The 7,782-nt window shown below is 46.4% G+C and overlaps 1 protein-coding gene across 2 annotated transcripts in view; it reads left to right on the top strand.

Annotated features, from left to right (window-relative positions):
- Positions 1–175: 175 nt before the first annotated feature.
- The window catches only part of mapk9 (mitogen-activated protein kinase 9), a 20,356-nt gene continuing 12,749 nt past the window's right edge, over positions 176–7,782 (top strand). Inside the window, exon 1 of one of the 2 annotated variants that reach the window (XM_035410502.1) lies at positions 176–840. The gene's annotated coding sequence lies outside the window, so the exon portion shown is untranslated. The remainder of the gene's footprint in view (positions 841–7,782) is intronic. The other variant, XM_035410500.1, reaches the window with a different exon arrangement.

The following is a 7,782-nucleotide window of genomic DNA, read 5'->3' as shown; positions in this document are numbered from 1 at the left end:
TTGTTATACTAAGCAACTCGGTTGGTCGAACAGATAGGCTAGATGAAAGAGGACTGTGTTTTTTGTGTCTGTCAAAAGCGCTTTGCAAATAAACTTGAATGGAGCGTACACGGACCAAATCAGAGGACAGGGATATGACGTCACCTCTATGCCAGCTCCTCGTGGAAGCTGGTCTCGGAGGTTGCGGTGTTACTATTTTGACGTAATTTAAATTTCATTTTCCGATTAACAGCCCATAGATCAGCGTTAAATGGGTCCGTTTTTAAGTTAATATCACTATAAGGACGTCCGATGACAATATCTGTAGTTAGGAAATAGCTGCTTCCACAACCTACGCAAGACTGAATCAGTTGAATTACACCCACTGTAGCCTACAGTGTTTACAGTTAACCTGTTGGTATACGCTACAACTGCTGCTCGCAAATATTTCCAGAAAAACACGAAATGACATTTAAAAACTCTTCTGCTCGCATTTCCCGTATGCACCGAGGCACATTTGCTTAGTCTTCATACAACAACAAAAAAACGGTAATCGTTTTCGGTAAAAACTCGCAATAAAACTTGAGATCCCGACTACGCGATGACGTCATTCGAGTTTCCTGCCTGCCGTCGAATTGTTGTGCCAGCGAGCCTCCGCCCCCAATCGTGCCATTGACAGGAGTTCGGAATTCGGTGGCTGGCGGAGCAGAAGAGCTCGCTTACTTTTCGCCGTCAGCGAGGTCGCTTGTTTGTTATCTTCGCTTGGATCCGGGAGCGTGGCTGTGAATGTGTAGAAGCTGGGAGCCGCTTCTCTTGCGCGGCTCACTGTACATGGGAGTGTTGGAAAAGCGAGGGGAGAAGGTAGGTGCAATTAAATTTAGCCCGCCTGTCCGCCTGCATGCGCCGCTACTAGTTCCATTACCGCAGTCCCAACGAGAAGTGAGAGGGAAAAGAACTCGGCCTTAATTCCGAGTTGCAATTCCGGTAATTTGAAGCAACATTTCAGAGTCGGGTGTACCCATAAAAGGGAAATATTTCATCTCGTCTTCAGCTAAAGAAAACATAGTGCTAACTGGCTAGCTGGCTACATCACCAGTTGGATTGTTCTGGCCTCTGACGTTACTGCAGTGTCCAAAATCGGTGTTGTACATTTCACTGCCCGAAGAACTGCCGGGCTGCCGGTGTGGGAGGGAGGGCGGGGGTCTCGAAGTTTATGTGGCGGAACCACGGAGCAGAAATTTTGACGGCTTTTGGGTGGACAATAATTGAAACAGCCAGAGTTTCGTCAAGGCGGAGAGTCTGCAAGTCTTAACTAGCTGACTTACTAGTGATTCCCCCAAACGACGAGAATCACTTTAAGACCAGAACTATTCACGGTTACACGAGTAAAAAACGGTTAACGAATCGCAAGTTCATTCACGAGCGCATTTGCAGGTGTTGCGGCGCGCGCGTTAATAATGTCGCCCACGTGAAGTGCAGTTGGACCGCGCCGCAGGTTGCGCCCACAGCTGGATGCGTTGTTACAAGGCTGCGCTCGTGCCAGAGCGTACGTTGGGACAGCTCTCTTCGTGGCATCCTGTTTTTTCACGGTATCTGAGCCTCTTGTCACGGACTGTCAGTGTCCTTTTTAACGGTTTCTTCAGTGCGTCCATCTTAGTCTGCGTAGTGATGCGTACCGGATCTGCAGTAGCCCACTACTATGAAATGAAACTGAAATTGTTTGCACGTCGTAGTTGTTCTTAATCACGATGAGCTTAAAGATACAAGCTGTCATGGTTAACTTTGCAAAGCTGGTGACAGTTAACAAGTGCGAGATGACCTGAGATAACAAGATAACCGTTAATATCGAAAATATTAGTTTATTGTCTAAATGCCAGTTGAATCTTGCGTGGTGCTCATGCCAATATACGACCTCCTGCCATGCAACACTAAGTAACAGAAAAATGCCATTTTCCCGTGCGAGTAAGCAGGTGTAGCAGTTAGCTGTACCCAAATTCTGTGTGTGTCTGTGAGGGTGAAAGGTGAAGAAGTTAATGTTTTTATAAGATATATATTTTATATATATCTTTATCATGCTTATTTTTGTAAGGAATCCTGAAAAGTGCCAACACCATCACTACTGCATACATGTGGCGTGTGTCACATGGAAGCAGTCACCTGGTTAATGGCATTTCCGTCCGCAATCATCCCAATGGTATTATATATAAATAAATATCATATATAGTATAAAGCAGGGTCGTCTGCTATGTCAGACTTCTGATGTTTTAAAAAGAAATGATCTATCTGTGCACATGTCCATTTTCAGACTGCTGTACCTGGTAAAGTTCACAGTGATTTATGGCTCTAACTCGGCACGTGTTTCTGTGGGAGTGCGTATTTTGTGAAAGAACTGGTGGTTTGTCTTAAATGGGTCTGTAAGGGTCAGGTGCTGGGGATTGCTGTTCGTGCAGTATCACTCCCTAACAAAGCCTCGGGGACTGTGTAGGTTCAGCATGTGGGAACTACAGAAAGAAGGAAAGAAAGAAAGAGAATGAAAGAAAGAAAGAAGGAGGAGTCTTCCTCTGCAGTGTCAGGTCCCCTTTCTCGTACCGCCACGAGGTTTGACGGGGGGGAAAAAAAGAAAACATTCCGCAGGATGGTGATCTGTTTGCAACAGACGGCTAGTGTCTGCTGTGATATTGGAGTACAGGGAGGCAGTTCCACATCACAAGAGCTTTTAATGCAAAGTCAACCGAAATAAAGAGCCTGGGTTTACAGGCTTCCCCCTGGAGTAACTCCTGTGTGTGTCTTTTGAAAGAGGGACAGCGTGCCCCCGAAACCTGCTGTCGGTACCCCTGGTCTGTGCTCTACTGTGCACCGAACAACCACAAATATCACACTGTATGTATACACGCAAAAAGGCACTCTCGCACCAACATTGTATTCCACATTAGCATTTATACAGCAGTTAGTTCCGGTCGAGTGATTTGATTGGACGAGAGGCATTCCATGAGTGCTGATATACAGTAGGACGGTTACGGACTTTTTACTGTAACGTATCACTCCGCCTTGTTTGCATTCTAATTGATACATTGTAGGAAAAAAAAAGAACAATGGGGGAAAAAATGGAATCCTGAAGCAACTGTGTTCGTTGGCAAAGACAAATAAATTACCTGATAGTTTATAGGCTAATAGAACTGTTGTATTAATGCAGTATCGCGTTGTGGCCTCGAGCCTACGGCCGAATCACAGCTGTTTCCCGATATACAGTCTAACAGCACTTCCTCTCGTGAAATGGCTTAAATCGCCAATTCCTTTGTTAACTTGCTGGCTGAAATCGGGTTGGACCAGCGTACTGGCACAGGTGCCCACAGGGACCGTTACAGTAGCAATGTGAAGCTGTGTTGCAGGTGTGATGCTCTTGCACACGGGGTGTAATCGTAAAAAGGTACGGTCTTATGGTGAACTACGGCGCTGCTGCTGCTGAACTGCAGTTCGCTGGCGAGTGGAGTGAAGGCCAGTCACTCGCCATCTTGTCTCGAGCCGGGGAATGAGAAGAAGTGAGAAAAAAGAGCTGCTGAAATGGCCGGAAGGAATCATTCATCATTCGTGCCGTTAAAATGATGAGTTTTTTATTTATTTTTTTATTTTTTTTCAAAGGGAAAAGTCAGTCGTGCCCGCAGAGCAGCACAACCGAAACCGATTGCAGGAAACTTTGACTTCTGCCTCTGCCGTTTCCGTTAATATGATCTCTCACTGTAGGCCTAATGCATATTAATCACTCATTTCACGCTCTTGCTGTTTTTCTGTCATGCCCGAGTTGTTTTTTTTGCATTCTTCTATCACAAAAAAAAAAATGTCTTTTTTCTAGCATTTCTAAGGCAAGAAACTTGGGCTGCATTTGGTATTTGAACTCGTTGTCTTTTATTGAGCTCAGATTATCTATCATTTTAATACCAAAAAAAGATGATCCTGCTGATAGTAAGTGTCACGATTCTTGTATTCGCACTGTATTGTGGGTAAACGTTGGTGTCGAACGTTGTGGGGGGGGGGGGGATGCGGGGTTGAGCCGATGGACAGGAAGGGGTTAAATCCCGCCGGACTCTCTTCCTGTCTCCGGCAGCGGACGTCTCTGTGCTGGTGAGGAGACGGTCTGCCGTCCCGCGTGTGCCCAGGCAGTACTGTTCGCCCTAAAGGCTCTGCGTCATTAAATCTCACCGTGGACACGCGGGCTTTGTGTGGGAAGATGACTTTGGCCCTCCGTGCTGTGGCCCTAACCCTAACCCTAACCCTCCGTGCTGTGGCCCTAACCCTAACCCTAACCCTTACCTTAACCCCAACCCTACCCCCAACCCTAACCCTAACCCTAACCCTAACCCGTACTCCTGGCCTCCTCTGCAAAAAAATTCATTTAAAGAACAAGAGGCCTGACGGAAGATAAAAACCATCCTCAGCCTGAATTTAGGCTCCTTTTTTTTTTTTTTTTTGGAACAAATTTCCCTTCCCGTTGTAGCAACGCAGTGCCCGGACGGAGCGCAGTATCAACCTGTCTGTTCCTAAAAATCTGACCGTGTGCGCCGGCCGCGGTCCAGTTTTAAAATGACGTACAGCCGGACTCGCGCTGCCCGTAAAGTGACACGCTGCCCGCGCAGATGGAGCGCTGGGCTCCAGGGCAGCGCAGAGGGGCTATTTGCGGTGGTTTTATCTGACCACTGAAAGCCATTCTGCCCCCCCCTGTAAAACTATTAGCGGCTAAGAATGAGATCTGAAATATTTCTGGATGGCTGCAGAACGCTCTTCAGCGCGTCCGGGACGGGACGGGACGGGGGGGGGGGGCAGCGGGGGGGTCCCAGGCCAGGGCAGTTTTGGAGCTTACAATGGGGGACTCGGGTATCTCAGGTTTGCTAATGGATGGATGTTGTGTTTGTGTGTTAATTCACTTTGGTAATCATTGCGTTTATCATTTATGTGTGTCCTCTTGTTGTGTCTGTTCAGTATGGTGTGTGTCTGTGAGCACGCACGCTTATTGTCTGTGATCATTATACCTGTTTGTCTGTGTGTGCGTGTGTGTGTGTGTGTGTGTGTGTGTGTGTGTGTGCGTGTGTGTGTGTATGTGTGTGTGCATGTGTGTGTGTGTGTGCGTGTGTATGTTTGTACGTTGCATGTGCTTATTATATTTGTGATAGCCGTGCCTTTGAGTGCTCTTATGTAGAAATAGAGACTTCGCTGTTGGGACTGAGGCCCAGTTTAGCCTGAGTAAAGGCCCAGCAGGTAGCAGGACATGGGAAATGCACTACATTCCTGCGGGGCTGCCTGTCTTCCCACAATGCGCCACCCCGCCATCTGAGTCTGTCAGACAGCTAAGTCTGTGCTGCTGGATCAATACGTAACCCTGCTCACTGCCGCTCCAGCACTGCGCTAGCATAGAATCACACTGGAATCAGAGCACTGCGCTAGCATAGAATCACACTGGAATCAGAGCACTGCGCTAGCATAGAATCTCACTGGAATCAGAGCACTGCGTTAGCATAGAATCACACTGGAATCAAAGCACTGCGCTAGAATAGAATCTCACTGGAATCAGAGCACTGCGCTAGCATAGAATCACACTGGAATCACTGCGCTAGCATAGAATCACACTGGAATCAGAGTACTGCGCTAGCATAGAATCACACTGGAATCACTGCGCTAGCATAGAATCACACTGGAATCACTGCACTGTGATAGCATAGAATCACACTGGAATCACTGCACTGTGAGAGCATAGAATCACACTGGAATCAGAGCACTGCGCTAGCATAGAATCACACTGGAGTCACAGCACTGTGATAGCATAGAATCACACTGGAACCACTGCACTGCGCTAACTGAAATCACACTGGAATCAGAGCACTTTGCAAGCTAAAATCACACTGGAATCACTGCACTGCGCTAGCATAGAATCACACTGGAATCACAGCACAGTTAATGTGATGTGATGTTCAGGACGAGCCCCAGGTTTGTACCTGTTGGAGCTGGCACTGGAGTGTTTGCTTGTCCCATTACGATCCACTGGCTGATGAATTAACTTCTTTCTCCATGGCAACCATCTCCTTTAAAACTGGGTTCAATGTATTTTATATTCACTTGAATATATCGCTGTGGACTATGCTGTACTTTTTAAAATCCCGATTCTCACATTTCTTTGTGTGTGGGTGTTCGTCTGTTCCTGAATTTACATTTAATTAGCTTAATTAGCTTCTCTTTCACGTCGAGTTTTTCTGTGCCCAAACGGTTGTGTGACATTTGTGTCTGAAATAACTCTGGTGTTCCTCATCTATTCCTCTGACTGGCGTGGGCAGCCGTTAGTTGGATAGTCCAGTAGTGTTTACATTTGGGTGGAGAAGGACACTCGTCTGTTGAGATGAGCGGCAGCCAGGTTGTGTCTTCTTTACTTGTTTGGAGTTCGGTGTTTGCAGAGAGAAATTAGTCAGTCGCGGTGGAGCCACGCCGCTCTGCATCGCTGAGTTTTAGACCGTGACGGACTGCGTGCGTGCCCGCGGGGGCCCGTGGGATAAGAGCCGGGGGTGCCCGCGGGGGCCCGTGGGATAAGAGCCGGGGGTGCCCGCTTGCTGACGCCGCGGCCTCGCGTTCCGTTCGCCAGGCGGAGATTCTGGGGCAGCAGCGCGTGACTGATCCCGCCATGCCATTCCATCTCATCTGCAGCACACGGCCCAGATGGCACCTTCCAGGACTCGCACCTGTCACTGACAGAGATTTTAAATAGATTTTATTATTATTATTATTATTATTATTATTATTAATAATGATAATAATAACAATAATAATAATAATAATTGTTAAAAAAGTAAAAAACAGTATTAAACATACAAAATGAAATGGATGACCCATCCTTGTTTTATTTAAATTTGCTGGATTAAGTGGTCAATGATCATTAAATGATTAATGATTAAACGAATGATCGTTGGGAACAGGTACCGTGTAGCCTGCCGGATGGCCTTGTAGGGTCTACATGAGTTAGATTTTTTTTAAATGGAGTTTGCAGTGACTGATGGGAACACGTGTTAGGGCCACAGCATTGCTGGGGTCAGGCTGGCAGTTCACACGCCTAGTACAGTAAGTAATACTTTAATACCTGCTTCTTCTTGACACTGACTCTGCATATAACAAGACCGAAGGGAGTGTTTTACTTCAGTCTTGATTCTTTGTTTTGTCCTTGTATTTATTTTTTGTGATGTCTTTTTATTACATGTTTGTTTTATGAGTTCTTACATTGTATTTTTATCCTCGCCGTAAACAGAATTTTCCCCCGGGACAATAAAGTTTGAATGTTCGGTGTGAAGTTAATAGTGTCGTATGACATCATCACCCCAGGATATGGCAGTGATGTCATGGCCAAGCTGTGCAGCAGTAGAAAAGGTTAGAGATGGATGTAGCAATGTTGAGCAAGCACACTGGTAACAAACCTGGAAATACCTGGGAGTATTAAAACAATTAAAAAACGATCAAACGATTATTTTCCTGCTTGGTTCCTTATTTACATAGAACAGCAGAAGGACAAAACAGGTAATCGCTGAATTTTTGTGAAGTTGTTCTGAATCATTTACACCTGGTTGTGCGACCTTGTTATAATAAATGTAGATTAGGAATTTGAAAAGGGAGAAAGGGGAGTTTTAGTCTTAAAAAATCACGCAAAGCCGTTGGGAGCAGCTGGGAAGATGGCCGTCGGAGCGGGAATGTTGCTTCCCGGGCTCGGGCTACAGAATTCCTGTCTCAGCTTACGCACGCCTGACCTGAGCTGTACAAAGATCTCCGCTGAACTCT

Source organism: Anguilla anguilla, chromosome 3 (assembly GCF_013347855.1).
Source record: "Anguilla anguilla isolate fAngAng1 chromosome 3, fAngAng1.pri, whole genome shotgun sequence".
In the NCBI taxonomy this organism is placed as follows: Eukaryota; Metazoa; Chordata; class Actinopteri; order Anguilliformes; family Anguillidae; genus Anguilla; species Anguilla anguilla.
This window is presented reverse-complemented; position numbering and strand designations above follow the sequence as displayed.